The 27,846-nt window shown below is 45.6% G+C and overlaps 2 long non-coding RNA genes across 2 annotated transcripts in view; both read right to left on the bottom strand.

The window, feature by feature from the left end:
• LOC135389964 (uncharacterized) overlaps positions 1 to 27,435 on the bottom strand; it is a 35,497-nt gene extending 8,062 nt beyond the window's left edge. Inside the window, exons 1-3 of the long non-coding RNA XR_010421638.1 lie at positions 27,286 to 27,435; positions 24,836 to 24,960; positions 21,870 to 21,968 (exon numbers count right to left, since the gene is read on the bottom strand). This is a non-coding gene — a long non-coding RNA (uncharacterized LOC135389964). The remainder of the gene's footprint in view (positions 1 to 21,869; positions 21,969 to 24,835; positions 24,961 to 27,285) is intronic.
• LOC135389963 (uncharacterized) lies at positions 16,547 to 17,217 on the bottom strand. Its single transcript, XR_010421637.1, has 3 exons — positions 17,152 to 17,217; positions 16,920 to 17,081; positions 16,547 to 16,841 (listed from the first exon to the last, which is right to left on the bottom strand). It is a non-coding gene; the product is annotated as an uncharacterized LOC135389963 (long non-coding RNA).
• Positions 27,436 to 27,846: the final 411 nt, after the last annotated feature.

Raw genomic sequence — 27,846 nt, 5'->3', positions numbered from 1 at the left:
TGAATTTCAAACACATATAGCGGCATTTTTCTTATTTTTCAATGGCTTTTTCCCTCTCTTTATAATTCACTGGCTTGCACTGTGGCATTGAGGAGTGCTCAGTCACCGTCCCAGGTGTATATCGCTCGCTGAGTGACCCCTGGTTTGCCAATCCCGAACGATGCGCAGCTACCCAGGGCCGACGAGCCGCAAACACGGCGAAACACGTGTCCTCTGGTGCTGTCGCATCGTTCCATGAGTATCTGTTTTTCTACGTGCAGCCCTAGAAGCCATCTTAATCTGTAAGTTTGAATTTCAAACACATATAGCGTCATTTTTCTTATTTTTTAATGGCTTTTTTCCCTCTCTTTATAATTCACTGGCTTGCACTGTGGCATTGAGGAGTGCTCAGTCACCGTCCCAGGTGTATATCACTCGCTGAGTGACCCCTGGTTTGCCAATCCCGAACGATGCGCAGCTACCCAGGGCCGACGAGCCGCAAACACGGCGAAACACGTGTCCTCTGGTGCTGTCGCATCGTTCCATGAGTATCTGTTTTTCTACGTGCAGCCATAGAAGCCATCTTAATCTGTAAGTTTGAATTTCAAACACATCTAGCGTCATTTTTCTTATTTTTTAATGGCTTTTTTCCCTCTCTTTATAATTCACTGGCTTGCACTGTGGCATTGAGGAGTGCTCAGTCACTTCCCAGGTGTATATCGCTCGCTGAGTGACCCCTGGTTTGCCAATCCCGAACGATGCGCAGCTACCCAGGGCCGACGAGCCGCAAACACGGCGAAACACGTGTCCTCTGGTGCTGTCGCATCGTTCCATGAGTATCTGTTTTTCTACGTGCAGACATAGAAGCCATCTTAATCTGTAAGTTTGAATTTCAAACACATCTAGCGTCATTTTTCTTATTTTTTAATGGCTTTTTTCCCTCTCTTTATAATTCACTGGCTTGCACTGTGGCATTGAGGAGTGCTCAGTCACCGTCCCAGGTGTATATCACTCGCTGAGTGACCCCTGGTTTACCAATCCCGAACGATGCGCAGCTACCCAGGGCCGACGAGCCGCAAACACGGCGAAACACGTGTCCTCTGGTGCTGTCGCATCGTTCCATGAGTATCTGTTTTTCTACGTGCAGCCATAGAAGCCATCTTAATCTGTAAGTTTGAATTTCAAACACATCTAGCGTCATTTTTCTTATTTTTTAATGGCTTTTTTCCCTCTCTTTATAATTCACTGGCTTGCACTATGGCATTGAGGAGTGCTCAGTCACTTCCCAGGTGTATATCGCTCGCTGAGTGACCCCTGGTTTGCCAATCCCGAACGATGCGCAGCTACCCAGGGCCGACGAGCCCCAAACACTGCGAAACACGTGTTCTCTGGTGCTGTCGCATCGTTCCATGAGTATCTGTTTTTCTACGTGCAGCCATAGAAGCCATCTTAATCTGTAAGTTTGAATTTCAAACACATCTAGCGTCATTTTTCTTATTTTTTAATGGCTTTTTTCCCTCTCTTTATAATTCACTGGCTTGCACTGTGGCATTGAGGAGTGCTCAGTCACTTCCCAGGTGTATATCGCTCGCTGAGTGACCCCTGGTTTGCCAATCCCGAACGATGCGCAGCTACCCAGGGCCGACGAGCCGCAAACACGGCGAAACACGTGTCCTCTGGTGCTGTCGCATCGTTCCATGAGTATCTGTTTTTCTACGTGCAGCCATAGAAGCCATCTTAATCTGTAAGTTTGAATTTCAAACACATCTAGCGTCATTTTTCTTATTTTTTAATGGCTTTTTTCCCTCTCTTTATAATTCACTGGCTTGCACTGTGGCATTGAGGAGTGCTCAGTCACTTCCCAGGTGTATATCGCTCGATGAGTGACCCCTGGTTTGCCAATCCCGAACGATGCGCAGCTACCCAGGGCCGACGAGCCGCAAACACGGCGAAACACGTGTCCTCTGGTGCTGTCGCATCGTTCCATGAGTATCTGTTTTTCTACGTGCAGCCATAGAAGCCATCTTAATCTGTAAGTTTGAATTTCAAACACATCTAGCGTCATTTTTCTTACTTTTTAATGGCTTTTTCCCCTCTCTTTATAATTCACTGGCTTACACTGTGGCATTGAGGAGTGCTCAGTCACCGTCCCAGGTGTATATCGCTCGCTGAGTGACCCCTGGTTTGCCAATCCCGAACGATGCGCAGCTACCCAGGGCCGACGAGCCGCAAACACGGCGAAACACGTGTCCTCTGCTGCTGTCGCATCGTTCCATGAGTATCTGTTTTTCTACGTGCAGCCATAGAAGCCATCTTAATCTGTAAGTTTGAATTTCAAACACATATAGCGTCATTTTTCTTATTTTTTAATGGCTTTTTTCCCTCTCTTTATAATTCACTGGCTTGCACTGTGGCATTGAGGAGTGCTCAGTCACCGTCCCAGGTGTATATCGCTCGCTGAGTGACCCCTGGTTTGCCAATCCCGAACGATGCGCAGCTACCCAGGGCCGACGAGCCGCAAACACGGCGAAACACGTGTCCTCTGGTGCTGTCGCATCGTTCCATGAGTATCTGTTTTTCTACGTGCAGCCATAGAAGCCATCTTAATCTGTAAGTTTGAATTTCAAACACATCTAGCGTCATTTTTCTTATTTTTAATGGCTTTTTTCCCTCTCTTTATAATTCACTGGCTTACACTGTGGCATTGAGGAGTGCTCAGTCACCGTCCCAGGTGTATATCGCTCGCTGAGTGACCCCTGGTTTGCCAATCCCGAACGATGCGCAGCTACCCAGGGCCGACCAGCCGCAAACACGGCGAAACACGTGTCCTCTGGTGCTGTCGCATCGTTCCATGAGTATCTGTTTTTCTACGTGCAGCCATAGAAGCCATCTTAATCTGTAAGTTTGAATTTCAAACACATCTAGCGTCATTTTTCTTATTTTTTAATGGCTTTTTTCCCTCTCTTTATAATTCACTGGCTTGCACTGTGGCATTGAGGAGTGCTCAGTCACTTCCCAGGTGTATATCGCTCGATGAGTGACCCCTGGTTTGCCAATCCCGAACGATGCGCAGCTACCCAGGGCCGACGAGCCGCAAACACGGCGAAACACGTGTCCTCTGGTGCTGTCGCATCGTTCCATGAGTATCTGTTTTTCTACGTGCAGCCATAGAAGCCATCTTAATCTGTAAGTTTGAATTTCAAACACATATAGCGTCATTTTTCTTATTTTTTAATGGCTTTTTTCCCCTCTCTTTATAATTCACTGGCTTGCACTGTGGCATTGAGGAGTGCTCAGTCACCGTCCCAGGTGTATATCACTCGCTGAGTGACCCCTGGTTTGCCAATCCCGAACGATGCGCAGCTACCCAGGGCCGACGAGCCGCAAACACGGCGAAACACGTGTCCTCTGGTGCTGTCGCATCGTTCCATGAGTATCTGTTTTTCTACGTGCAGCCCTAGAAGCCATCTTAATCTGTAAGTTTGAATTTCAAACACATATAGCGTCATTTTTCTTATTTTTTAATGGCTTTTTTCCCTCTCTTTATAATTCACTGGCTTGCACTGTGGCGTTGAGGAGTGCTCAGTCACCGTCCCAGGTGTATATCACTCGCTGAGTGACCCCTGGTTTGCCAATCCCGAACGATGCGCAGCTACCCAGGGCCGACGAGCCGCAAACACGGCGAAACACGTGTCCTCTGGTGCTGTCGCATCGTTCCATGAGTATCTGTTTTTCTACGTGCAGCCATAGAAGCCATCTTAATCTGTAAGTTTGAATTTCAAACACATCTAGCGTCATTTTTCTTATTTTTTAATGGCTTTTTTCCCTCTCTTTATAATTCACTGGCTTGCACTGTGGCATTGAGGAGTGCTCAGTCACTTCCCAGGTGTATATCGCTCGCTGAGTGACCCCTGGTTTGCCAATCCCGAACGATGCGCAGCTACCCAGGGCCGACGAGCCCCAAACACGGCGAAACACGTGTTCTCTGGTGCTGTCGCATCGTTCCATGAGTATCTGTTTTTCTACGTGCAGCCATAGAAGCCATCTTAATCTGTAAGTTTGAATTTCAAACACATCTAGCGTCATTTTTCTTATTTTTTAATGGTTTTTTCCCTCTCTTTATAATTCACTGGCTTGCACTGTGGCATTGAGGAGTGCTCAGTCACTTCCCAGGTGTATATCGCTCGCTGAGTGACCCCTGGTTTGCCAATCCCGAACGATGCGCAGCTACCCAGGGCCGACGAGCCGCATACACGGCGAAACACGTGTCCTCTGGTGCTGTCGCATCGTTCCATGAGTATCTGTTTTTCTACGTGCAGCCATAGAAGCCATCTTAATCTGTAAGTTTGAATTTCAAACACATCTAGCGTCATTTTTCTTATTTTTAATGGCTTTTTTCCCTCTCTTTATAATTCACTGGCTTACACTGTGGCATTGAGGAGTGCTCAGTCACCGTCCCAGGTGTATATCGCTCGCTGAGTGACCCCTGGTTTGCCAATCCCGAACGATGCGCAGCTACCCAGGGCCGACGAGCCGCAAACACGGCGAAACACGTGTCCTCTGGTGCTGTCGCATCGTTCCATGAGTATCTGTTTTTCTACGTGCAGCCATAGAAGCCATCTTAATCTGTAAGTTTGAATTTCAAACACATCTAGCGTCATTTTTCTTATTTTTTAATGGCTTTTTGCCCTCTCTTTATAATTCACTGGCTTGCACTGTGGCATTGAGGAGTGCTCAGTCACCGTCCCAGGTGTATATCGCTCGCTGAGTGACCCCTGGTTTGCCAATCCCGAACCAAGGGGATGAAACTCGCGAGTTCCTTTGCGAACTAAAGTGAGGCGCTGCGAGCCTTTCGCGTCATCAAACGTCATGAAACGTCAAAATTTTTACGTCGAAGCGCGAGTTCTCTACCGAGAGCATCCCATTGGCTCCTGCGGCCGCTCTCCTGGTATGCGAGCGCTCATTGGTCCGTTTGAAATTATAACCTTTTCGTGGCGCGGGAAAGCGGGCACCGCCGTGTCTGGGGTGCCGGAGCAGTTCGCCGTAAAGTTTCGAAATATGGTGCAGCAGGGACGCACGCATAGCATCTTTGCCGGTACAGCTTTGGATGGCTTTTAGTGCCCGTCGATACCGACTCTGCAAAACTCGAATCCTCTTGGATACTTCTGCAAGTAAATTCAGTGATACGGATAATTGGAAGGCGCAGGTCTGCTTTGCTTGCTTGGCGCGACAACGATTCAAGAAGGATCAATACTGTGTTTTTCCACTCGATGGCAGGTAAGTCAGTTCCTATTCCATTCTGCCACTTAGCGTAGCATAGCATAGCACCGCGCCTGTGGCATATACTCAGCATTTCGGCCGGTAGAATTTTTAGTTTTCACGTTTTCTGATCCCTATTCTGGTCTTTCTTGCTCAGGTATCAACTAGGTACTGCTCAACTCATATCTGCTTCAGAAAAGCATCGGCATGGACGCTGGAGAATGGATATGCCACTCTGAGTGGTTGGAACATCATCTTTTGGCCTAGCAGCTGCACAGGTTCCTTTGTGACGGGTCAGCCTTGACATGTGACACTATACAAGCAGCAAAGGGATATGGACATGTTTCCTGTCATGCTGGATTTGTGAATGTGTGTTCCCGTGCAGTGAATTTACTGATCTACTGTGAAGTCTTCTACTTGAGACATCAGCTAACAGTGAATGTGAAGTTGCTTCGGATATTACTCGAACTTCAGAAACAATGTTCATGTAAAGTTCGTGTTTGGCGCAAATACAGAAGACTGCATATGTGTGATTTGGAAATACCAATCCCGAAAAATAAAGCACCTTGTGCAACAGAAAGAGCCAACGCTTCCGCGTTTTATTTATTTCACTGGATGCGAACGAAAATCCAGAACCGCCAAAGCGGGGAGAGAACAGAGGGGAAAGGGAAAGAGAACCCCTCGGCAGCGTCGCTTTACGTCACGCGTCACCCATGGAGACAAAATAAAACAAAGCAAAAAACTACTCTACCGAGGCCCAACGATTGGCCCGACGTCTGAGGTCACGTGAGTTTTTCCCGACAATAGAAATATACTACACGTTCATTCCCCTGCCCGAACGATGCGCAGCTACCCAGGGCCGACGAGCCGCAAACACGGCGAAACACGTGTCCTCTGGTGCTGTCGCATCGTTCCATGAGTATCTGTTTTTCTACGTGCAGACATAGAAGCCATCTTAATCTGTAAGTTTGAATTTCAAACACATCTAGCGTCATTTTTCTTATTTTTTAATGGCTTTTTTCCCTCTCTTTATAATTCACTGGCTTGCACTGTGGCATTGAGGAGTGCTCAGTCACCGTCCCAGGTGTATATCACTCGCTGAGTTACCCCTGGTTTGCCAATCCCGAACGATGCGCAGCTACCCAGGGCCGATGAGCCGCAAACACGGCGAAACACGTGTCCTCTGGTGCTGTCGCTTCGTTCCATGAGTATCTGTTTTTCTACGTGCAGCCATAGAAGCCATCTTAATCTGTAAGTTTGAATTTGAAACACATGTAGCGTCATTTTTCTTATTTTTTAATGGCTTTTTTCCCTCTCTTTATAATTCACTGGCTTGCACTGTGGCATTGAGGAGTGCTCAGTCACCGTCCCAGGTGTATATCGCTCGCTGAGTGACCCCTGGTTTGCCAATCCCGAACGATGCGCAGCTACCCAGGGCCAACGAGCCGCAAACACGGCGAAACACGTGTCCTCTGGTGCTGTCGCATCGTTCCATGAGTATCTGTTTTTCTACGTGCAGCCATAGAAGCCATCTTAATCTGTAAGTTTGAATTTCAAACACATCTAGCGTCATTTTTCTTATTTTTTAATGGCTTTTTTCTCTCTCTTTATAATTCACTGGCTTGCACTGTGGCATTGAGGAGTTCTCAGTCACCGTCCCAGGTGTATATCGCTCGCTGAGTGACCCCTGGTTTGCCAATCCCGAACGATGCGCAGCTACCCAGGGCCGACGAGCCGCAAACACGGCGAAACACGTGTCCTCTGGTGCTGTCGCATCGTTCCATGAGTATCTGTTTTTCTACGTGCAGCCATAGAAGCCGTCTTAATCTGTAAGTTTGAATTTCAAACACATCTAGCGTCATTTTTCTTATTTTTTAATGGCTTTTTCCCCTCTCTTTATATATATATATATATATATATAAAATTAAGAAAAATAGCATACGCTCTTTGGCTGCACGTTGAACATATGTTTATAAGTCCCAAACGTCGCCACACCAGTATTGGACAGCTGTTTCGGCCTTATTGGGCCTTCATCAGCAATGCGTAGGTGGGCGACGTTTGAGCGAGTGGCGTCGGAAGGTCGCGTGGAACGTGATGCCTCCCGTCAGGGTGAGTGACTCACCTCTGAAAGCCCAGTGCGAAGCCAGTAAAGTATAAAATTAAGAAAAATAGCATACGCTCTTTGGCTGCACGTTGAACATATGTTTATAAGTCCCAAACGTCGCCACACCAGCATTGGACAGCTGTTTCGGCCTTATTGGGCCTTCATCTTCTTACTGGGCTTTCAGAGGTGAGTCACTCACCCTGACGGGAGGCATCACGTTCCACGTGACCTTCCGACGCCACTCGCTCAAACGTCGCCCACCTACGCATTGCTGATGAAGGCCCAATAAGGCCGAAACAGCTGTCCAATGCTGGTGTGGCGACGTTTGGGACTTATAAACATATGTTCAACGTGCAGCCAAAGAGCGTATGCTATTTTCCTTAATTTTATACTTTACTGGCTTCGCACTGGGCTTTCAGAGGTGAGTCACTCACCCTGACGGGAGGCATCACGTTCCACGTGACCTTCCGACGCCACTCGCTCAAACGTCGCCCACCTACGCATTGCTGATGAAGGCCCAATAAGGCCGAAACAGCTGTCCAATGCTGGTGTGGCGACGTTTGGGACTTATAAACATATATATATATATATATATATATATATATCTTGAAAAGTTGGAGTTGGATCGGACGGCTACGTAATTATAGTTGAAATAAATGGGAGACAGAAGACGAAAGTAGGGGAAGTAACAAAAAAGGGGTTTATTAAAACTTAAAAATCATAGTAACAAAAAAGGGGTTTATTAAAACTTAAAAATCATAGTCCCCCATCAAGGTAGTAGTAACAAAATAGGTAGTAGTACAACAAGTAGTAGGTAGTAGTACAACAAGGTAGTAGTACAACAAGGTAGTAGTAACAATCATAGTAACAAAAAAGGGGTTTATTAAAACTTAAAAATCATAGTCCCCCATCAAGGTCCCCACTGACCCACAAGGACGATGACCCCACTCCTGTACCTGACACAGAAACGCTCTGGAATTTCCCCAATTGACAACCGCCAGGTGGCGGGAATTTCCCCCAACCGACCACGTCATTCTCAAGCCCCTTATCAGCCTCGTGGCCACATTTAGCTCTTTTGTCCCGAAGAAGGCGGAGCTTCCGCCGTAACGTAGACATCCTCCCTAACTTTTATGATTTTTAAGTTTTAATAAACCCCTCTTTTGTTACTTCCCCTACTTTCGTCTTCTGTCTCCCATTTATTTCAACTATATATATATATATATATATAGGGTGTCTCAGGTAAATCCCCGGGCTAAATAATTCGCGAATGGGTGCACCAATCGAAGAACTTTCTTTTTTACAAGTATCTGTCCGATACCACCTACAAGCCGCGCACCGTGTGAATGAGGGGGGCGAGGGGCTCAGTATTGAAATAAAAATTCAAATGAGTTTCGTGAAAAACAGGACTTCTAAAGCAGGGCGCAGTCGGCATTAAAATGGGTACTACCCCTTTTGGGACCTTCGGTGGGCACCTTTTAGAGAAAAATCTGCCACCGATGCCGGTCATTTGTCGCAGTAATTAATTGATTTCGGTTTACATATTTTTGTCGCGGCTGGTCGCGGTGAAGCGCAAAAGGATGCTCTTCCACTCCCTTGTCCATCAATGAATTACGTGTTCTAGAGCTTACTTCGCAATGGGGAGTGCTGAAGAAAAAATGGAAAGCATGTGATACCAAGATACTATGTGATTAACTGTGTTTCGTCCGTACGATCATAACAGAGAAAGGGCGCATATCAGTCAGATAAGCGGGGGGCGGGGGGGGGGGGGACTGACGTAGCCTGTTTGACGCTGTTATTTTTTCTCCAGCACTCCCCGTTGCGAAGTAAGCTCACGAACATGTAATTCATTGGTGGATAAGGGAGTGGAAGAACGTCCTTTTTCGCTTCACCGCTACCAGCCGCGACAAAAATATGTAAACCGAAACCAATTAATTACTGCAACAAATGACCCGCTTCGGTAGCAGATTTTTCTGTAAATGGTGTCCACTGAAGGTCCCAAAAGACGCAGTACCCATTTCAATGCCGACCGCGCCCTGCTTTAGAAGTTATGTTTTTCAAGCAACTCATTTGAATTTTTATTTAAATAATGAGCGCCTCCCACTCATTCACGCGGTTCGCAGCTTAGGTGGTATCGGACAGATACTTGTAAAAAAGAAAGTTCTTCGATTGGTGCACCCGTTCGCAAATTATTTAGCCCGGGGATTTAACTGAGACACCCTGTATATATCACTTTTTCCGAGATAAAATCAGTTGCAATATAGCATATGCTGAAGGGCGCTCCTTAGGAGGGCATTAGCAAACTCCTAAGGCAATGTCTTAATTAACTTTCAATAATTAACTTTTCAATTATAATACTACGAAGTTGTCCCAATGAGAACATCTGGTCCCTTCGGTCACCTGATACCAGAGCGGTTTTCAGAACAAAAAACCGTTCGATAGATCGTCCGCAAAAAATTCGTGAAATACACGTGAAATTTTTTTCTTAATTTTGTTCATTGCGCATCTCTATAGAGACGCGTCTTTCCATCACCCCAATGTGAGAAGGGGAAAGAGCACACTATTGTCCCAGAAAACGTGTGATTGAATTGTAATAAAAAACAAAACTACGCCACCTAACCTAGAATCATGCGGTTAACGGCATTTGTTCTTATTAGGTTTTTGCCACCTCCTGATATGAATGTCATGAATCGTAAGTTTAATCATGTAAATGTTTGCGAACTGAACTTGGAAATTTGCAAAGTAAAGGTTACTTTTTTACCCCACCAATATGAAGAGCGTGCCGAATTCACTCAAATTCATGATAATTGACAGTGACATTCACGAGCTATCCCATCGGAAAAAATAGCCGGACATCATGCTTTTTTGAGCACCGGACCATAACGCGCGATTGATTTTTGAGCGCAATCGCTCTCAGTCCAACGAAAGGAGGTTCCAAAGCCAGCCCGCAGAGTGATTGTAGAAAAAGTAACAGCCCTAAAATTGGGAGAGGGAAAGCACTGTCCCAGCGAAAGTCGGACGCGAACGCGATAAACCATGCCTCTTTCTGCGATGCCGGGGTGGGCTGGGTTTCTAACCTCCTTTCGTAGGACTCACAAAGATTGCTGTGAAAAATTCATCGTGCGCTGTCCCGTGGTAGCTCCGTAGAGCATCATGTTCGGCTATTTTTTCCGATGGGATACCTCCTGAACATCCCTGTCAATTATCATTAACTTGAGTAAATTAAGCACGCTTTTGACATTGGTGGGGTGAAAAAGTGACCTTTACTTGGCAAATTTCCGATTTAAGCTCACAAAAATTTACATAATTAAACTTACGTTACATGACATTCAAATCAGGAGGTGGCAAAAGCCCAGTAAGAACATAACTCTAGGTGGTGTAGTTTTTTTTATGATAATTCAATCACACGTTTCCTGGGACACCCTGCATATAGTGCATGACGTCTTAATAAAACGTTCGTAAGATTATTTGTGCTTACCGTTAATCAAATTCTATAACTAAAACGAATAAAAACTACAGCACAACTCGCGGAGGACAGGCTAATGGGACGTTGTCGGGAGAGGGTCGGGCGCAGGTATCGGAGATCGTGGTCGGGCCTTTGTCCACCCGGTATTGCAAAACGTACGCAGGGCCGTTTCTGGGAGGCGATGCGCGCCTGATTTTTGAGTGTCGTCGCCCGTCATCGGTCCCCACGGCTGCCAATGAGCTGTGCTGCTTGGGCAGTAGCGGGAGCACCGCCTGAAGTTTCCTTTCTCTAACAACCTCATAATAATAATGATAATAATAATAAAATAAAAAAACAGAAAAAACGGAAGCCTTCCTTCTTCCTCTTCGCTGTCCTTCTGTCGTCTGCTCCTGTTCCCGTCCCTTCAATCATCTCGCGAGAGTCGCCGCGTTCACATGCACGCATAGGTCCACTAAACGTTTTAGTCCACTTTTCTCGCCCAGTCGACTTCTACTCGTTTACATGTGGTAGGCTGACGCGAGTGGAAGAATCCCACACGCCAGGCGACTTACGAGCGACTTATCCGATAGAAGCGCCCTCTTCAAGTCCGAAAACAGACATTTTCTCTTAAATCTTCGCCAGTAGTGTCCCTCACCAGTATTAATTCAAAAAGGATTACGATGCGAGACTGAACCTAAACATGAACATTCGACGGTGAAATGTTAAAACGGTTAGGAATAATGTGATGTTACATATAGGGACTGCGCGACAAACTGGTGGCGCCGCGATGCGGCCTCCGGAGAAAGTACATTGCGTGATAGCCGCCGGGTAGCCAGCTTTGCTTACATGTGAAGTGCGGGCATCTTTTTTGCCACAGCATCGCTAACTGTGCCAGTACCTAAAAGAACTCTTTATTGGGGACCAGATGCTTCATTTCTCGTGATTTCTACGCTTCCAATACCGCCGAGGTCACTACACTCGCAGCGAATAGCGTTTGTGACGCGCGTTCGGCCATTGCATGAGGTGTGCACAACATGAGCGAATATATTCTATTTATTTTGTTCTAGTTTCAATGAAACTGAATGAGGACCTGCAAAATGATCAATGATTTACAGTTGCCACTTTCGTGACGGTGAAACGCCGCTGGATACTGTATCACCGTCAAATGCACCGACCAAACGGCAACCTATTTCGAGATAATGATTGAGGTGTTTCATCGCCAGTGCCCAGAGCCGATATTGCTCCCGGTATGACGAGTCTCACAGTGAGAACAGAAGTTCTATGTTGTCCAAAAGGTTTAGTATTTACTCACCGACCATTTCACAGCTGTCGTCCCGCAAGTCTACGGCGGTAGCCGAGGTAAAGACTCATATAATTTCTTCTTTGAGGATCTCTTTAGCGTTATTGTATCTGAAGATACTGGAAAAACTGCAGTACAAGTTCAGGCAATAAGTTGTGACCCCACGTGCTTATTTGTATGGATAAAACGGACGCACGATGTAAATTTCAGTGACGAAGCTATGTGTGCGCAAAGACGACGAAAGGAATACAAGACTCAGTCAAAAACATGATATTACAAATGGGAGTCAGAGGAATGCACGTATATAGCCTTCGCTAGCAAGCCAGGATTTTGTGAGGAGTCAAATAACCATCCTCTCGACGTATCACTTACAGGTGTTTTGACCGGACAGACGCGAGTGGCTGTTCTCCTTCCGTACTGTTAGACGCATTGTAAATACGGTGGTTGCTTATGTGCATTTTGTCTCCATTCTCTTCGTTCGCGCCCCAGAAAGGTTCCACATTATTTGCACTTCGAAAATTAGCCCTTCTAATTACGGCGGTCGCCACGCAAGCTACGGTTCCACTTGAGAATGCATAGAACGGGCGGCGTGGTATCACGTCGGTTACGTCCAAGACCGCCACTGGCGGCGCTGTCGCGACGGAGCAGCGCGCCCCCTTTAGGTGTCGCACGGTCCCTATAGGTGGTGTGCATGCGCATGCGCCGGTTCTACAGAAAGAGTGAAAAGAAGCACGCGTATAGGCGGGGTGCGCCGGTTCACCAGAAAGAGGGAAAAAGCACGGGTGAAGCTATAGTGTGACTAGATATGCACGCCACCTATACTGTTTGTGTGCAAATTATTTTCGACTTTCGATTTCCCCTCTGATAACATGTGCTGTATTATTATGTACGACCAAAGCACGTTGCGTTGATAACTCTGGAGAGTCTGGCAAGAATCAATCAATCAATCAACAACTAACTAGAGAATTGTGAACAGAATCCAGAAACCACGGCGCTGGCGTTCACGCGTTTACCATGGAGTAGTGCGTTTTTGTCATGCTGCTAATAAATAAAGAGAGGCCGTTTCCCTCGCTTATGCTTCTACTGCTCATAAGATATGCTGTCACGGTGATGGTCGCGCTTCAGCATAATACTTAAGTTCAGTTTCGTATCATGATGTGTAAAGAGGAGCTGTTATTGGCAACACCTGGGTGGACGCTTGCCTAGTGGACACGAATGCACGTTCCGAATGTAAACATTTCTCACATGAATGCGTCTCTCAACTTTTGTGCTTGTTTGAAATCTATTTATTTAGACATATTCGAGTGTAGGGAACTGGAAAAAAATCGGACAAGAACGGAATATGATCGTGGGGCGTATTTACTTTAGAGAAATATAGTGCACAAAGGTAGCTCCTTTGCATACGTGTGTTGTGTTCCGTTGGTGGTGTAGTTGAAGAACAAATTGTATTGTACATGCAGCAAGGAGAGATACGTGAACGCACGCCTTTGTAAGCACACTAGCTCAGCGTATCCTAACATGTGAATGTAGACAAATTACTAACGTACACTACATTACCTAAAGGCTTAGAGCCGCTCTGACGAGTTTACTAAATTGCTGCCTGTTTCACAGGCTTGCATGCTACAAGTCACGCACAGCGTCGGGTATGGATGCGACAGAGGTCTGACTCCTGGTGGGAGAACATGGTATTGAACAGCGACCCTTCGGGCTGGACAGAGACCTTCATGATGTCACGCGAGACATTTGTAAAACTAGTGTCACTTGTGCGCACACACATGCCCCCACCATACTGTGTCCGAACTGTGTCCGAACACTAGTACACTCTTAGAAATGAACTTCACCACATAGCACTCTCCTACCCAACCATCATCCCGAATGACAACGTTCGCGCCCCTGATTTGCTGAAAACGGGAGGAGGAGCCTATTTTGTGCCCATTATGCACGGCACAAAATAGGCTCCTCCTCCCGTTTTCAGCAAATCAGGGGCGAGAACGTTGTCATTCGGGATGATGGTTGGCTAGGAGAGTGCTATGTGGTGAAGTTCATTTTTAAGAGTGTACCTGTAGACAAACAAGTAGCAATCGCTCAATAAAAGATCGCAAGTTGTGGGGAATCACAGTGCCCTGCTTCTCTCTTTGGAGTGCACAAATCGACAGTCCATAACTGCCTCTATCGATGCTGTAACACGATGTGACAGCATTTCCTAAGCCAGTTGACCACTACGCCGAACCGTGATGAAGCAAAACTCATAGCTGAACGTTTCTTGAAAGGGTGTTGGATAACTCACGCTCTTAAAAATGAACTTCACCACATAGCACGCTCCTAGCCAACCATCATCCCGAATGACAACGTTCTCGCCCCTGACTTGTTGAAAACGGGAGGCGGAGCCTATTTTGTGTCGTGCATAATGGCAGACACAAAATAGGCTCCACCTCCCGTTTTCAACAAATCAGGGGCGAGAACGTTGTCATTCGGGATGATGGTTGACTAGGAGCGTGCTATGTGGTGAAGTCCATTTTTAAGAGTGCAGGGTATAGGAGGCATCAGGTTGTATGCGTGCATCGATGGCACGCATATTTCTATTCTCCCGCCATCTGCCGGTTACGGTGATTATGTGAAGCGGGATGGGCATCGATAGTACTACAAGCTGTTGTAGATGACGAAATACGGTGTGTGGTCTTGTTCTTACATTCGTATATTCCTCGCTACAAAATGTGAAGCTGATGTGGTACCTCATTCATAGCCATTAAACAGTATTATTATTACGAGATGTTATGTAAAAGTGGGACTCCGCAACAAAATCACCACAAACGTTGTGGTATATTCTTTGGGATGTGAGGAACATGTGTAGAAATATCTCTGTCCCAAACTGCGCAGATTTTACTTAAACAAATTATTACAAAGCGAGCGCTTCGCCTTTGTGAGGCGAGAGGGCGCTGAAAGCAACACACTGCTGACATCATTCGGCACCCGGCAAGGGAGAAAGAATGCAGGCTTGCCAGCAGACGACAGTGCTAGGTGACGTCACGGAATCCTCCCTCGGATGAACCGCCGTAATATGGTGCTCTTTTTACAGCTCTTCGCAGTTCGGTATCCGTTTGCTATTGTCATGATTTACGAATTAATTACTCGCGCAAAATGAATTCGAATATTGCATTCGGTATCAAGGAGATAATCGTGTCTCCCTTAAAAAAAAGAATAATAATAAGAAGAAGAAAATAAAAAAATAATAATAATTGTGCTGTCACCAGATTTCGCTACATAAGCTGCATCCCGCCTGGTTGCTCTAATGATGCTTCAAAGTTGTACACCAATGCTCATGAACTGATACCTCAGGTACTTAGCCAGTTTTGCATAAAGCGGATGTTCACTGAAAACATACCCCTTCGCTTCACAGGGCAATATTGTCATCAACAGGATGCCGGTGCCTTTTCTTATACTTGGAGACCCTGCATATCCTCTAATGCCACGAAGTATAAAACCATTCCCACAATAGTAGAATTACACAAGAACATGTACGAGTATGCACACTGATTGAAATTTGCCCATGTTGGAGTATTTTCTCTCTTTGTTCGGCACTAATTTTTGGTCGTCGTCTGGACAGGTTTACTTCAATGAGTGCCTCAGCTCTGGGATGGTGGTTGTCGAACACGCATTTGGTCGGCTCAAGCGCCGCTGCCGCATCCTCCTCAGACGCACTGATATGCACTACAAGTTTGCGTCAGCTATTGTCGCTACAGAGTGCATGTTGCACAACTTCTGGGAGGAGAACAACCAGGGAATTAACCTAAGGTAAGCAGGGCTGCAGATTAATGACAGCATCCCCACAGCAGTTACATGCACATGTATGTGTGTGCAGCAGGTGGGCAACAGATAATCACACCTATTAACAGATGTTCCCACAACCAACGAGACAAGCTGAATTAACCACATTCCTCCTTCCCCTATAGAGACACTGCCCTTACGTCCTTCTTCCTGGGTTGAGCAGGTGGAGGACGCAGTGGTTGATTGGTTAGTTGATCGAATACAGTAAGAGGAATGGTCAGAACGCACTTTGATTATGGTGAAAAGAAAGAACACACAGCCATCTTGCATCATTTTGGGCATTCATTATATTTAGCAAACAAATTCGTTTTTCATAAACATATCCACAAGCGTATACCTAAAAGCAAACCAATATAATATTTTAGAAGACACCCCTCGGTAGAAAAGCTCGTTGCTGGTGAGTTACGTCAGTATCGACAGGATTTTAACAACCAAGGCACTCTCGTGGTGCTCTACAGCACTACAAAGTTTGAAAGCATTTAAAGCTGCAAGGGAACAAAAGATTGACTAACATAAATAACAACAATGATAAATAGTTGCAGTGACTAATGTTGGCTAAATGTAACGCAAGTGAGCATATGTATGCGCTTAATATCAGATACATTGTGATATATTATGATTGCACACAAGACGTTTTCAAACATTGGGCTGGGTAAGAACAATGACCATGTCGCCCCACCAGCACAATCATTTTAGTAACACAATCCTCACAATCATTTTAGTAACACAATCCTAAAACACAGAAGATCCTGACCCAGTCATGGGAATCCGCTTGGCTGCCGCTCTGCTTGTGGAGCACATGATGAAGGTGGCGTGAACTGCGCGTTTGATGGGAACAGTGGGAATAGAAGTGACCGTGGCAATGTTGCAGCAGCACTTGCACATTGCTGTGTGTCTTGTGTTGACGCCATATAAATTTGTAGTAACTATAACTGTTGATGATGAAATGCTCTTATGATCTGCTAGCAGCTTTCAATAAAATGTCCATTGAGCCTGCCTAAAGTGCTCACGTTCTGCTTGGAAGAGCAAGACTTGTCGTTAGCGAGCCATTTCAGCCCTTTGTGCAGCTGTTCTCTCCGGCCTTTCTGCTGATTGCTCCAGTAGTTTTTCCAGGCTCTCAAGGCGAGCATCTCATCTCTTCCGCATCCTTCTGTAGTGCATTTACTCGTGTTCTATGAAAAATTAGAACGACAGTTCCCCTTCACCATTCTCCCATTATTTCTTGCTAAACAAGTGTCTTACACTCAGGATCAGCAGAATGGAGATAATCTTCACGACTACTGCTTTGACTGTAAAGTTCCACCTCACCTGGCAGCACGAACTACAAGGAAATTTTGAATCATCAGCTTCAGCAAAAGCCTGTGGGAGCTATGAACAAGGAACTCACTGCCTTACCAAGTACATGTTTCATGTTGGACAAATCGAATGATTGGAAATGTTTAAAATATAGCAACCTATGCATCATTTCGTACCTGCTGTTATACTGTTTGTGCTGTAATCCATTATGCCACACAAGGCTCTGTCCTTGGCCAATTGTTGCAGTAATTAATTGGTTCCGGTTTACATATTTTTGTCGCGGCTGGTCGCGGCGAAGCGGCGAAGACAATTAATTATTCCAACAAATGACCAGCTTCGGTGGCAGATTTTTCTTTAAAAGAGATGTCCCCTGAAGTTCCCAAAAGGGGTAGTAATCATTTTAATTCCGACAGCGCCTTGCTTTAGAAGTTATGTTTTTCCATGAAACTCATTTGAATTTTTATTTAAATAATTAACGCCTCACACTCACTCACACGGTGAGCAGCTTGTAGGCGGTATCGGATAGATACTTGTAAAAAAGAAAGTTCTTCCATTTGTGCACCCGTAAGCCAATTATTTTGCCCGGGGATTTAATTGAAACACCCGGTATACGTTCCTTACATGCCTGCTTTATGATGCTGTTATCGTTCCTGCCATTGAAGCCCAATAAAGCGTCTCCTTGGGCTTGTGGCTTTCCTGCTTGGGCTTTCCGTCTTTCGGACCGTTGTCAACACAGTAGGAGAGGAGTGCCATTGTAATGCTAGCACGAAAAAGTGACTTCTTATTCCCACAAAAAGAGAAACAAAGAAACGAAAATACAGACTGAGGCGCCTCAATAGTGTGGATCACCCGCGCGTCAAACAGAAATAAAAACGGCGTGTCATAATCGTAGTGTTCATCACGCTTCGGTAGGTAAATTGCTGTTGGTGTAATTGTAGTAGGTTGTTTTACGGAAAGCATACCGTTCAGCTGTTTGCAATCGATTCAGCCAATACGCTCGGTGTACAAAAAGAAAAAAAAAAAGAAAAGAATGACGCCCTTCATTAGTTTTGCTGGCTTTAGATTTCGCCGTCATTCATTCAATGTTCAATGTTAAGAGTACATTGTTTACTGGATACGCCATATCGTGTGCGCGGTTCAAGGGGGTTTTAGTAGACCGGAAGGTTTTCAGGATAACAGTTCCGGAAACATGATATGCTAATCATCCTCTTTCTTGGAGCGAGTGACATTATACTGCTATCTCGCTGGTACCGATTTTTAGTGCAAGGGAATAATTCTAGGAAAATGAAGCGATAAAGTTGCGTTGCGATGTCAGCCACTTCAAAGAAACAGAGTGACTGGCTTATCATGCTGCTCGGAATCGTTATCGTGAACACCTTCCGACGAACAAAAACTCGCTGTCTCTCGGAAGCTCTGGACGCTCTTAATACAGAGCTTCAGATAAACATTCACTCAACATTTTTACGATGTTGATACGCGGACCCCAGGTACACAACCAGGACCAACAGGTACTCACATAGCTTACAGCTTAACATTGCTTGTGACCAATGTGATTCGATTAACGTGAAGATAAAAAAAAGAATGCGTTTGGCAGTGGCTCACAGGCACTGTTGCTTTCCTCTTAGGTGTCTCTGAAGTACAGATAAGCAATAACTGTAGGACGGTGTTGTATGTTTCCTTATTGATATCTTACTGGTTTTATTGTAACACGTTCTATACGCTCCTGGAGCTTCTTGGTCCCACAATGCAGGGTGTTGGAAAAGCGTATCGATTTCACCCTTATGCTGATGTATGTTTCAACGAATATTACTGGAACTGTACCCTAGACTACGATGACTGTCATACGGAACAAAGAGAGCTGTGCTTGACTTTTACGAGTTCTGGTGCGGAGCTGGACAGTTGGTCTTCCGCTTGATGTAGAAGTTGCCCGCATAGTACGTCAGAAATGCTTCTTTCTTTTCTTTTGTGCGGGGCAGCGGAATGTCAAGCTCGTACAAAATAAGACTGGATAATGACAACTGAATAACAAATGACACATAAATATATATTGAGCAATGCACGTTTGCCTACGAAACAGAGGGAAAGCGATCAGAAGTCAGCAGTCAAGTAGCGCAAGCAAAACATCATCCATACGCAAATATGGCTGCATAAATCAGCTGTTTCAAGAACGAATCGTAGAGAGCAATAAACGTGACCAGGCCGGTTGTGTGCGTTCGGAACATAGTAAACAGATGTTCGTGGCTGGGACGGTGCCATTATCCTCAGAATATCACCATCTTTCCATCTAATTTTCGTTGTGATTTTCACAGATTATTCAGGACTTGGCGTTGCAGGAGCAGCTGGACCCGTTTCGTATTACGAATTCACGCAAGCGGTATTTGGAGCACGCGAAGTTCATGCGGAGGTGTGCAAAAGGAACCCCTACGTTGGGGCACCCAAGTGTAGCTTCCTCAACAAGTCGAGCTGAAAAGGTTGGAACTTCAAAGGACCCTCACAGCATTCGGCCACAAATCTGCATTTAAAGGCATCACCATAAGGAAAACAGCACACTGTATCCCAATGAAGAGCAGTGTCAGCAAAAATGTTTGTCACGATATTCATTGCCTGCGCGCCACTGGCCAATTTTCTCACAAGCTGCGTGCATCAAAGAAAGTGTCTCGCGACAACAAGTTTCTTCTTCTTCTTTGTTTTTTTTTCTTCTTCTTTTTCCATGCGCGACAAACCTGCGAACTTGTCTACTTGAACGATGTCTGAGAAGCCGTACAGAGCAGTTAACTCACGGTTTTCTTGCAAAATAATACATGGTGCATGTGCGTTACCTCACCAGGCGGAGGGCTTCATCCAACGCTTCAATGCATCGCGTGAAGCGTCCTTTACGGCTTGGAGATTTTGAACCAAAATTAAACTTCAAAGACCGAATATTCGCCAACGAAACCTGAACGAAATATTTCCCTATGACACAGGCAACGTTCCACTAGCGAACGAATGCAAAGCGTTTTCAGCAGAACGTGCTGCACGCGCTTTTTCTATGATCTTGTATGGGATATTATCAGGTGAAGCCAGCTCTACGTTTTGTCCCGAATTGCTGGGCATGAAACATCCTACATTAGCCCCACTTGCACATATTGTGCTCTCGATACTTTTGTGCTGCATAACTGTATCGTCAAAGCCTTATAGAGTCTGTACGATTTACTCTTCAGATTGTACGATCGAAGCACGTAGATACAGAAGACGTGCGCCTCATACTACGCCGTGCTGATGCATTGTGAGCATCACTTGCTTCATCAGAGCATCAGTTGTCTTCGGTTGCATAACTCTTGTACTGGTGTCCCTTGTGTCCTTCATGGTGCTCGTATTAGGAAGAGTGCACACGAAGGGTTGAAACTCAAGCCAGTCTGTGTTGAGGTGTTCAGACGAATGAAGCTACAGTGTCAGCAGCTGTGAAAGAAAGCGCTGCCACATTGCAGTTGACATCACATATATCACAAGCGAATGGAAAATCTCAATGATTGTGACGACTAAAGGGCTGGCAGCAACAGTGCAGCTTGGAATTGCTGTTCGTCCTGTTGGAACTGTTGTCCTGTGCACTTGTTTGCTTTTTTCATGTCGCCGCTGATGTGACACAAGTGTGTAGAGGAATCCACACTTGCTTACAGTTTGGTAATAAGGTACCAATGGCTTCAGACAGTGCTACAGCCACACCTACACAAGAAAACGAGAATAAGAGGCGTAGAATAATGACTCCATGCGCCAGTTTAGTTTTAGAAGTTTTAGTTCAGTTAATTAGTGTTCACGCAACATCGAACTTATGACCAACAGTCTAATGTTTATACCTGCCATTGTGTCACCAGTACGAATGTCCTTCGATGTGCTTTGCATGGGTTCATTCTGAAAGCAAAAGAGCGCAACCACCACTTTACAACAATGCTATTTCTTCCAAGCTACATAATCTTTATCTCATGACCGTAAGCGACGTGGGATTACATACTGATGTACGGTAGTCTTACCTTCATCCCTCCTCCACTGTGAGTGATCTAATACGGTCAGAGCAGCGTCGACTTTTGCCGTTTCTCTTAGCTTTTTCCGTTTCTTCTTTGTCGGTGGCCCACTCACTCTTGCTTTGAAGATGTCACGACGTCGTTCTATGTATGCGTCTTTTGAGAAGTGCATCGAACACACACGACACACAGTTTTATCCCATGCAGTTGATGGCACGCAATCACAACTTGCTGGTTTCGCTCCGCACATGGTGGCATTGGGGATGGCAAAACGAAATGTCTGGATTCCTCATTGAGGTATTCTTGGGATTAGCCACACTGCAGAAATTCTCATCCGGCATCCTTGACAAAAAGATGACGCGTACAGCAATCGCGGGACATTTCTCAAGCTTCGGAAAGCAATCCAGAAGCAGATGGAAACACTAGCCATACAATGTGGATCTCGCGAGGGCTCTCTAGAACGTAACTGATAGCTCTTGTTGACAGCAGATTTTTCTGTTGAGAACGTGCTCTAGATAATTGAAAATTGATTTTCTCGATAGCAATGCCGATTTATTGTGTGACTTTTCGCTGTGCAGGTTGCTGCACGCTACTATCCCTTCAAGGTTTGTTCCATATACATGCACACATATACAAAAAGCATGTGACATAAAGAGCCATTCTTACCGGACACCAAGCTCCCTCCGGCTTGTTTCGCCGCCGTAACACTTCTTTTCGTGGTACATAGGGCATATAGCAGGCGTACTGGCATGGGTCAGAGTGATCCTATTAAAAAAATTGAGATTAGACTCATATAGGTCCTACGTCAGACTGTACGGGACTGTAACTATCCTGGAGCTTCGGCTATTTTTCCTTTGTATATTATATATATGCTGAAAGAAATACACACTGAAAGAAATTCCATGACTTGAAAACCCGAGACGAGGTAGGGACGAAAACAGACATACCCAAACACGGTCTCAAGAGAGACCGTGTCTCTCCCTCGTCTCTCCGTGTCTCTTGAGACCGTGTTTGTGTATGTCTGTTTTCGTCCCTACCTCGTCTCGGGTTTTCAAGTCATGGATCGTCACCACCAGCTCGCTTGCTACCTAACTTTCCTTTCGTTGAAAGAAATTGTTCGGGCAACCACAGCGAAATTAAATAGGTAGTTGAAAAAAATGAGAGGCAGACAACGAAGGTGTAGGAAGTAAGGAAAAAAAGGGTGTTATTTATTTATGGGTGGAAAGTTAAGGTGTTAAATCCAGTTAAGTCCAGGAATGATGTGTCACAGCTTGTCAATGCTGTGTCAATGCTTGACACAGCATTCCTGGACTTGACGTACTGACAGCCGCCAGGTGGCGGGGCTATCCTGATTCTGACGTCATTCTGGACACGTGTAAAAGCTTCAAGCAATCATTGTCACCCCTTAGTCCCGACGAAGGCGGAGCTTCCGCCGCAACGTCGACGTATTCCTTTAACTTTCCACCTGTAATTAAATAACTTCCCCTTTTCTCCTTACTTCCTACACCTTCGTTGTCTGCCCCCGTTTTCTTTCAACTACCCATTAATTTCGCGGTGGTTGCCGGAACACATTTCTTTCAGCGTATATATATATATATCAACCCAAGGGCGACCGCGTAAACATTGTTCTAACCTTTGGTGCATGCGCGGGTAATATCCACGGTATCATCCGCCGACACCATAGCATCCTTCTGCAATCTGTACGGACACGACAAATATTTGCCGAGGAGCCACGAGTTACCTACATGCGCGCGCGCAACCTTCAAGATAGACTAGTTACGTCGTGCCCTCAATGAACAGTGTTCATCGAGCATTTGCGTATGAAATATAAACATATTGGGCAGCTTGGTAGTACACAGCTGACAAACGCGGTTGCGAAAGAACAAACTCTTGTGAACACTACGAAGCAACGGCGACTCCATCTGTTCCTGTCCGGTTGTTCTCATGTAGTCGCGTTTGCCAGCAACCTTTAAGTTCAGATGGCTGTCACGAACCATCCAGGCAAAATTAGAGCACCTGGCGAGCACCTCAAACCGCATCGACACTCTGGGGGTGCCGAATGGGCAGGCACTTTGCTATCATGCGTGTGGCGTGGGTTCGAACCCATTGCAAAAAAAGAAAAAGAAGAAGAATAAAGAAAGAAAAGAGAAAACGAGAAGGGGGGGGGGGGGTTGCGGCCAGAGTTGACAGAGGGCGGCGAATTATGTAGGACCGGCCATGGTAATATCATTGGGGACGGGTAGTGCTCGACACGTTTCTTGGGCATCGAGTTGCTTCAAGCATTGTGAAGATCATAATCGCCTCCATCGTCGGCAATAATCACCATCCGCAACAGTGACATATCGTACTGCTTCTCGCGGTTTCCGCAGCAGGATTTCTGTGACCCTTGTGCGAAGATGGCACACGAAACTGGCCTGGCTGCTGGACTGAAGGGTGTGAACTATACAAATAGAAGGTTATTGAAAGGTTCCATAGAGCGCTGCTGGGGACGGAGGAAGTGTAATCTCATGAAAGTAGTTCATTTGATAGACGAAAGCCTTGAGCGCTTTTCGTACTCTTCGTTCCTGATTTCGATTAAATCAAAACTGGAATTTCCGAGCAACACTGTGCCGAAGTAGGCAACAACTTCGCATTGTCCGTCAAGTACGGCGGAAAAACGGCATGACATGCGCGAAGCACTGAATCTAGCGCAGCGAATCCTGTACCGCGCCTAATGGAAACTAAAATCGCGAAAGAAATAAAAGGCTAGTTACATGGGCAACAAAGCTAACCCGCTGAAATGAGGGTTGATTCGCACCAGGCGTCGGACGGACCCATTTTACCGTCATAAAAAAAAAGAAGAAGAAAAAAGAACAACTAGGGCAACATATCACTTGTACGCGAAGTGTCGGGAGATATTTATAAATAACAAGCTCTTAAAACAGCACTGAGGTGAGCCCAAAAATGTTTTCGCTTTTCGGCACAGTGTCCTCCGACGAATAAAATGTGTTCCTGTCAAAGAACGATGAGCGCAGGTTACCCACAAAGCGAGTGCGACCGCTCTGTTGGACCGCTCGACCAAATGTTGGAAAAATCCTTCTCGTGAAAGGAGCGCATAGCAGAACAAGACGACGTCCTGACGTATGCTACTCCCCTCACGTGACCAGTGACGTACGGCGACACAGCTAAAACATAGACGTTTGAGCCTAGAAGAAGAAAAAATAAAAGCAAACAAGCTTCGGAGCATTCTCCCCATCAAGTAAGGATCGTGCCGACCATTTCTTTTTGCTTTTTTTTTTGTGTGTGTGTGAATTCGATTGCCCAGCTAAAACGCATCGTAGAGTGAAAATATTTTGCATCGTCACTCAACTCAGCTTGACAGACGTGGCACGAATTCGAGCGATTGAGTTTGAGTTTGATTATAGAAGAAATTTCGAGCGATGTTAAAAGTCACCTCATAGCTCCTTTGAATGACACCACACACGAAAGCTTGTTACGTTACGGAACTTTTAATGCTACATCTCAGAGGGAAACAACTCAAAATAGAGAACGACGCAGTTTGTACATGAAACCCCAACACGTTCGGTATCTAATCCATAAATGTACTAGACGAAAAATATTCCCATCAGGTGTCCATTCGGAAAGCCACTCACATTTACGATTATGCAGCCCTCGTGATCTGTTTTACGGCCTTTCCCTGGAAGCTCGTAGTGGTGGCCCTCGATATCTGTGCAGTTCCCATAAACAGCTGCCGCAGCAGAGACGTGAAAGATGCATGCTGCAAAGGACAAATCAGAACGGTACACAATGTTATCGTTTGCGAATTGCTGGTGGTACATCTGAGAACCTCACTCCTTACTTTAGAGAATTCGATACGTCGCGAGACGTTATGCGATCATAAACAACGCCACAGCGGTCGGTCTGTCAATTAATTTTGCAATTAATTTTCTCGACGTGAGGGTTCTCGAACATGCATCGCGATCTCGGCACACGGAAATTCGTCGAACAGGACACGAGCCGGGAGACCTCGAAATTATTCGGGTCAGTTCCGGGCCATGTACAGAAACAAAAGAAGGGCTCTGGCCGGGCTTGGACCTAAGAATGCGTCTGTGCAATGTCTCTATATTTCAGCAACTTGCCACGCCCTCGGGCGCGATCTAACAGGCGACCTAGGTATCACTACCGACTCTTCTTCTTCTTGACAAGGGGTGAGAATGGCCAGCCAAAGCCAGCACAGTAGCAAGCCAATGGCTTCTCGTGCGAGGCCGATTGATGAGTGGATAATTTCGACATAAGCGTAATTTTAACGCAAGGTACACAGTACGCAGTAAATTGTGGTAAAACTCAAATGTTTGTGATTTTCAAGATTTTGACCTGAAAACGTCACCTGTAAGTTCGATTTGGTAGTCAGGTCAAAGTTTACAATAGCCGCGTTTACATGAACTCGACAGAGAGGGTCGAGTTGACTGTCGAGTCGAGTTGAACTCGACCCGACAATTTGTGAAGGAACACCATTTTTTCTTTTATTTTGTTCATTGCGCATCTTCGGAGTTGCGACTTTCCTTCACGCACAAGGTGAGAGGGTGAAAGAGCACACTATCGCCTCCTGCGTCCTGGAAAAAGACTAAAAGAAAACAGAAAATGCAACTCAAGATAAGGGCGGTTCCGATAGAGTCACCCAATACATTTGTTTTTGTTTCCGCAAGTTAAAGCTCATCTTCGACGCATGAGGCGGCACTGTTGCTCCTTCAAACCTTTCACTTTGGGGGTGAAGGAAAGTCACGTCTCCGAAGATGCGCAATGAACAAAAAAAAAAAAGACAAAAATGCTGTTCCTTCACGAATTTTTCCTTCACGACAACCTAGTCCTATACTATAGGGCTATAGACAGCTATACTGTCATTAAAGGGATACTTCGGAACGATCGGTGAAAAAACTGTTGCACATCGTAGTTGATGCATGACATCCACAGTATACCTCCGATTAACTTTGTTTCTTTCTCGTGTGACGAATTGTGCCTCAAATAAGCGAGCAATCAAACAGAAACAGGAATGTGGAGAGGAGCCTCAAAAGTTTCCGCAGGAATGGTATGACTAATGTCAAAGCGAGTTACTTCGCATGGCTCTTATGAACACGGCCACTGCTTGCGCCGGTGTTTAGATCGGACGACAATGCCTTTGTAACACGTCTTTCGTGAAACTGCTTTACCGCGGAGGCTATACCTCACTATCACCATGTCCAGTAATCAGCACAATACACAAAAGTCTGCTTAAAGCTTACATTTCTCCACTTGTTAACTGTCCTGACAGCTCCCTCGCCGGGAACTTAATATCGCGAATATTTCTGTACACTTCCTTTGTTTTGTGTCTAATTGCGTGTAGGCCGCCAGCAAAATGCCAGCATGATGCATGATTAAGTACTTAGATATTCGTTCACTCTTTCATTCACTGCACTATTTATTCACTCCCGCTGCACTATTGGCTGAGAGTGCGGCGTCTCGTCCGAAGACGTTTTAACCTCTCAGTCAACAAACCAAGCGCACTATCGTTAAATGCGACATGGGCAGTGGCAAGTGCGGCATGGGCGGCATGGGCAGTGGTAAATGCGACGTCGGCCCGTGGCAAGTAGGGGGGGGGGGGGGCTCGAGCCCCCCCCCTACTTGCCACGGGCTGGCGCACGTGAATCGTGCAAATCCGAGGAGAAAATAATCTATTGGGGGGGGGGGGTGCCAGTGTGACATTCGCGAAAGTTCTTGCAGTTCCTGCGTCTGTCTAGAGTCTATAATGGCTTTCAAAGTATGAACATATCAAAATACTTCCAATCTGGTCACAGGGCCTTATTGGTCATAACAGTCTACATATAATCGCATTGTGATCGAACGTTCAAATCAGTCTAGATATGCATCCCTTTTCTTGCAGTGTGGTCGGGTATTCGTATCTAGCCCTCGTGTTTGTGTTTGTTTACGCGTCTTGCCCATCGCTCAGGCTTGCCTAACATGATATTTATCCACCAGCTAGTCTGCATTTACGCCATTTGGTCTACTAACTATATTTATTGATTAAATAGAATATAGCCCATAATGGAACAAAAATTACGATACTTACATAGAGACAGGTAAAGGACAACTGAGATGCTTCTCTTCATGTTTGCACAAGTACTATACGAGCTGAACGACTTTACCTCTGCACAACGAGGAGGAATAAAATCTGGACAGTATACAAGTGAGACTTTCATTTAAATACAGGAAAGCACGTCATCGCCCTACATTTATAATGGGAGGATTTGAACTGACAGTCGTTTCAATTATGTGTTGTTAAACGGGCACTTTGTCAGTGATATTTGCACTACGTATTTTTTTCATGCGCAGTAATATATCTGTGGTATTTGCATTACGTCTTTTATTTTTCAAGTAAGGCAGCAGTCGATATAGAAATTGGAATCTGGAATACAATTGTGTCTACGCAGCAAGGGGATGGCTACAGCTCTGCAGCTGTGAGAGAGCGCAACACTGGAGCCAGTTTGTGACTTCTGTTTGTCACTTTTTGTGTTTAGCATTGCGCCCGACTTTAGAATTAGCGACTGCAAACGTCAAGCTTCTATAACTGTTCGTCGTACATAAGAGTGTGTGTCTTATGGGGCCGGCGCAGCTCAGTTTGCGTCTTTCT

Source organism: Ornithodoros turicata, chromosome 3 (assembly GCF_037126465.1).
Source record: "Ornithodoros turicata isolate Travis chromosome 3, ASM3712646v1, whole genome shotgun sequence".
NCBI lineage: Eukaryota > Metazoa > Arthropoda > Arachnida > Ixodida > Argasidae > Ornithodoros > Ornithodoros turicata.
The sequence above is the reverse complement of the archived record's forward strand: the minus strand, read 5'-3'. Positions and strand labels throughout refer to the sequence as shown.